This window comes from Macaca mulatta, chromosome X (assembly GCF_049350105.2).
Source record: "Macaca mulatta isolate MMU2019108-1 chromosome X, T2T-MMU8v2.0, whole genome shotgun sequence".
In the NCBI taxonomy this organism is placed as follows: domain Eukaryota; kingdom Metazoa; phylum Chordata; class Mammalia; order Primates; family Cercopithecidae; genus Macaca; species Macaca mulatta.
Genome location: NC_133426.1, coordinates 73,106,137 through 73,111,325, shown reverse-complemented (window position 1 = coordinate 73,111,325; position 5,189 = coordinate 73,106,137). Strand labels below are relative to the sequence as shown.

The following is a 5,189-nucleotide window of genomic DNA, read 5'->3' as shown; positions in this document are numbered from 1 at the left end:
AAGAATATAGACAGTCCAATTTTCTGGCTTTAAACTCAGCTCTCCCACTTACTAGACCATATGACTTTGGGCAAGTGACTTCACCTCTCTCAGCCTCACCTAATTCTTCCATACATTTAAGATGACAATCATATTTGCCTCATGTTGTGAACATTAAGCAAATTATTTTGAATAAAGAGTTTAGAAGAGTACCAAGTTCATAGTAAGAACTTAATGAGTCAATAAGTATTGGTTGTTTTTATTATGCCTTAGGTATACTGAAGGCTTTCAGTTTGCACAACTTGTACTAACAATTTCCTCAGCGACCCTATGAGAACTGGGAAGTGTCTTATTCCCATTTGACAAATGGTAAAAGTGAGGTCCAGAAAAAGGAAGCGACTTATCAAAAGTGAGCTAATGGAAGAGTCCAGCCTTCCTTTGGCCTTTGGTTAGCCTTTTATACTCAGTGATATCACAGCTTTTCAGTAGCTGTTTTATTCACATCTGGGAGATAAAGTGGAGTTGGGTACAGCAAGGGGTAAGGGTGATAACGGGAGAAGAGAAGTGTAGAGAAAAAGCTAGAACTATCTTCAGGATTTGATGTTTGTTAAGGATCACCCAGCTCAGTGGATAAGGTTCAGGTCCTGCCTTTTAGGACACAAAAGAAGCACAATAGATATAAAATAGTTCCATATCTCACCCTCCTTGTCAGCCATCAAAACCAACAGAAAGTTCTGAAAGGGTTGAGTCAACTTCCCGAGGAGGAAAGGGGAGCTTTTCTGCAATTAATAACATCTGGCAAAATTGTTTCTAATTAGTCAGCCTGTATTCCAAGGGTAACTCTTCCCATTCAGTGGTGTGTAGTTCATGCCTGGTTGTCACACTGAGACAAATGTAGCAATAAGTACATTTTTCTCACTCAAATCACTCATCAGAACCCCAACCCAGGGAAAAACTACATCTTGGATTAGCATTTTTAAAAATTGCTTTTATAGGCTCTATTTCACAAGGGTTCTTCCTCCATGCTCCTAGGCAAGGTCTCTGACTGTAAAGCCACACGCAGAAAAACAGTCTCACTATTTCTCCTTGAACCACTTCTCTCTTTCACTCCCCTTCTCTCTCTCTCTCTGTGTGTGTGTGTGTGTGTGTGTGTGTGTGTGTGTGTGTGTGTGTGCGTGTCTGTCTGTCTCTGTTTCACACACACACAGACACATATATACTCACATACACACAGAGTTCCAGTTCTATTTCTCCATGTTAAACTGGGAAATTGATACTCTGTCATCATCAGTGTGATTTCTAAACACTACAGTTTCGAATACTTTTTAAAAATGAAGTACAGATCAAGAAACTATACCAAGTGCCTACCATGTGCCAGATATTCTGCATTTTTAGCAGGACTCCTATGACAAAACTTGGTTGTGGAATATTACTCATTTCTATCTTGCCGACAAGCAAACTGATACTTGAGAAAGGAAAGAAACAATGGAACTAGAAATCAATGTCAAGTATCTGTGGCTCCAAAACCGCATACTCTGTACATTAAAGCCTCTCATTGTGGAAATAAAAAAAAAAAAAAAAACCCAACCAAATACTATGAATGCTAAACCTATATCTGTCTTATTTAATTCTCACAACAAACTGATGAGTTAGCTAGTTCTGTTATCTCCACTTTACAGACGAAGAAACCAATGCTCATGCTCACTTCCACCGCACATAAACTAAAATTGAAGAAATGAATAGATGATTAGCATCGCCCTTATGTAAGGAGGACACATAAATTCATAAAATATGCTATATTTCTCTATATTTGTACAATAAAATGATTAGCAACATGAATGAATGCATATATATTCAATGAATCTCATACACATAATATTGAGTGAAAGAAATGAGACAAGAAAAGAAAACATAGCATGTGATTCCATTCACATAAACTTTAAAAAACAGGCAAAAGTAAACTATAGGGTTTATATATAGAGAAAAGCAAGCAAGCTATTATCTATTATTGCATATACTCATTCATATTCCTTCCCTCTATTTCTGCTTCTATTATTTATGCATAATACACCTTAAAATAAAATTTTATTTTTCTAGGCCCAAGGGAAGGGACTGGGACCTTTCCCAAGAGAAACTTTACAGGCTTCACCTTGCGATGCACCATAAGTACAGACATGAGAATTGCGAGAGGACCAAGTCAGGCGAGAGGGGTGGGCTTGGGCCAGTTACTTTGCATGGCGTGTTGTGGGCAAAAACATTAGCTTACAGGGGATAAATAGATCTTTAAAAAAGGTATGTTACATGCCAAAAAATGCCTTATGATTCATTGTGCTCCAAATCCCTATAATGGAGAACTCCAGAAACCCCCATAGGCCAAAATGCTAATGTTGAAACTTCATAAATATAAACCCTCTTTCTTGCCTTAGTCCAGGAGTTGTAAGGACCAGAGAACAATTGCTTGTAGTATGGTATGTTATTGGGAAAAGAGCAGAGTTTGTGTGTCTAGCTTGAGATCATTATCTTGGATCTGCTAAGCTGTGTAACCTTGAGAAAGTCACTTCCTTTCTCTGAGTCTCAACTTCTTCATAAATGGAGGTGTGAAAGGCTTAGCATACACTAAGAATCATTAAAATTAAAATGGGTTAATCATACTACCTAACTTACAAACTTATTTTAGGAAAGCACCTGACACATAGTAGATACACAGTAAATAAGTTTTCTTCATTTTCTTCACTTAGGCCCTTGCCAGACCTCAAAAGATAAAGCAGAAAACTCAATGTCAGATGACTTCTGAAGATATGTGCTGGTTTATTTTTGGAAGGATATATTTCAAAGGCTACAAATTTATCATTGTCAAAAAAAGACACTCCTGAAAACATAACGTGAATCTGCTATCTACTTCAAGTTCTCTCTTATTTGGGGGAACAGAAAAACAGAAAGAAGGGGTCTACCTGACTATATTCCTTCATCAAAACAATATTCTGCTGTTTCAAAATCTACTTTGGGTTAAATATCCCTATCCACAAATCAACATAGCACACAACCATAGGAGCTCGAAGGAATAAAATTCTATTAACACTGAAGCGACTATCCTTTGTTATCTATTAAAACACCTTGCCTATGGCCTTTGGCTAGCATTACTTGGGGAAAAGATATTCCATGCTGGTTATTAAGAGTCAGTCTAATATAAGAAACTGTAAAAATACCAGGTGAGTTCATTGAAACAGATGTGATGCCCAAAGATAATTATGACTACCACCCTTTTGCGACCCTAGGGAGGTATCAACTATTGCTGTTGATGTTGCTGCTAGACTGAACCACCTCCCCAACCCACCAACCACAGAACCTGCAGTTGACATGCTAAAATTACTGTAAAGTATTTTGGTTTGGTAACCAGAGAAACTTGTGTCTGAAGCTGGCTGTGGCACTTACTGGCTAGGCGGACTTTAACAAGTCACTTTTCTCTCAGTCTCAGTTTCCTCATCTCTCAGACAAGAATAATAATAGTACCTGATGCACAAAATTACTGTGAAGACTCAATGAGATTATGTTATATAAAGCGCCTAGCTTGACACTTCACACCAATAAGGCACTCCAATGTTAGTTTCCTCTTGCCTTGCTCACTAAAGTATCTACCTTATTTCAGTTAATGAATTTAGCTAAGGGTTTGAACATTCCCAGTGTGTAGTTGACTAGATCCTAAGATACTGTAGCATGCTGTGTTTCAAAATGGCTCAGTCTTGGGTCCCTATTTAACTTCACTAATCCAGAGCTCAGAAAACTGGCCAGCCAAACCATAGTCAGCCTGAAGCCTCTTTTGGTATGGCCTATCAGCTAAAACTGGTGTTCACCTATGTAAAGAATTGCAAGGAAAAGAAAAATAGAATGAAGAAGAAGTAGAAGATATAGTATGTGGCCTACAAAGCCTAAAAACATTTACAATCTGACCCTTGAGAAAATATGCTTGTCATACTCTGCACTAGTCCCTAGTGAGTAGGAAAAGCACATGTAATTAATAGTCTGTGGGAATTACTTTTTTCTAATCTGTCCTTTCTTTCTTCTCCTTTTCTTGTAACAGATTCTCACAAATCTGGGTAGGCCTGTGATTTAGGTTTTGCCAAGGAAAATATCCCACTTTCTCTGGCAGCAGTGATTGATCAAGCCCAATTCATGTCAATCTCAGTCTTTTACTGAGATATGTAGATTCTAGGAAAAAAGGAAGATTTTTACCCACTGAAGTTGCTGAAATGAAGCTCTTGTCAGCCATGTTTCCTGCCAAGTAGACAAAACCCTGTCTGAAGTAAAAGAGCATGAAATAAATTTGCATAGAAAACCAAAGATAAGAGATATACAGAGAAAAGGAGAGTACTAGCAGCTTTGAGTCCCTAGTTCTGCTCACCGAAATCTTGGTTCTTACAGTTCTTCAATTCCATGAGTTACCCTACTACTTCTTCCTAGATTATTCCAGCAATTTCTTCCTAAAATAAAGCCAATAAATGCCTTTTTGTTTACCTGGTCTGTGTCTAAGTTAAACTGATTTTCTGTTGCCTATAACCAAACACAGCCTATTCTAATAGAGCTCAGTTTTGAAATTCAGTACAAGTGGAATGAAATTAATATCCCATTTCTTAATTAGATGACCTTGAGCAATTTACATCATGCCATCAGGGCTTCAGTTTTTCTCCTTTGTAAAACTAGGACAATAATATATACATAGTAGAGTTTTTGTGATATGTAGGTAAGATAGACATAAAATAAGAGTCACGGTGCAGGGTGCGATAGGTGTTCAGAAGATGTGAGTTTCCTTCCCCAATGGCAAGATCTAACAGATCAGCTGACCTACAGGTGTTATGCCCAGACCGTTTATTCCCCGAAGAAGACCACCAGAGTCCAGAGTCAAAGCTAAGCAGCAAGGATCTTTATTACAGGTTCGAACCTGGAGCTCTCACTTGCTTGTGAAACGAGACGGGCAGGAGAGCTCCCCCACTGAGCTCCGAACAATGTTATATCGTCTAAGGAAAGTAGGCATAGAATCATTATACAAATTAGAGGTATGATTGGCTGGAGTTTGAACAAAGCGGTTTGGCAAACTATGATTGGTTCCCGCCATTTCTGATACTTCAGTACAACCCTTGAGGTGGAAGAGCAGTTTTACACAAAGGCAGTTAATTATATTGCATCAGGTTGCATAACCAGTTTATGGCTATCTT

General features: G+C 38.2%; 1 non-coding gene across 1 annotated transcript; it reads left to right on the top strand.

Annotated features, from left to right (window-relative positions):
* Positions 1 to 1,676: 1,676 nt before the first annotated feature.
* LOC114675198 (U6 spliceosomal RNA) lies at positions 1,677 to 1,783 on the top strand. The gene has a single exon (XR_003726290.1). It is a non-coding gene; the product is annotated as a U6 spliceosomal RNA (small nuclear RNA).
* The last annotated feature ends 3,406 nt before the right edge of the window (positions 1,784 to 5,189 follow it).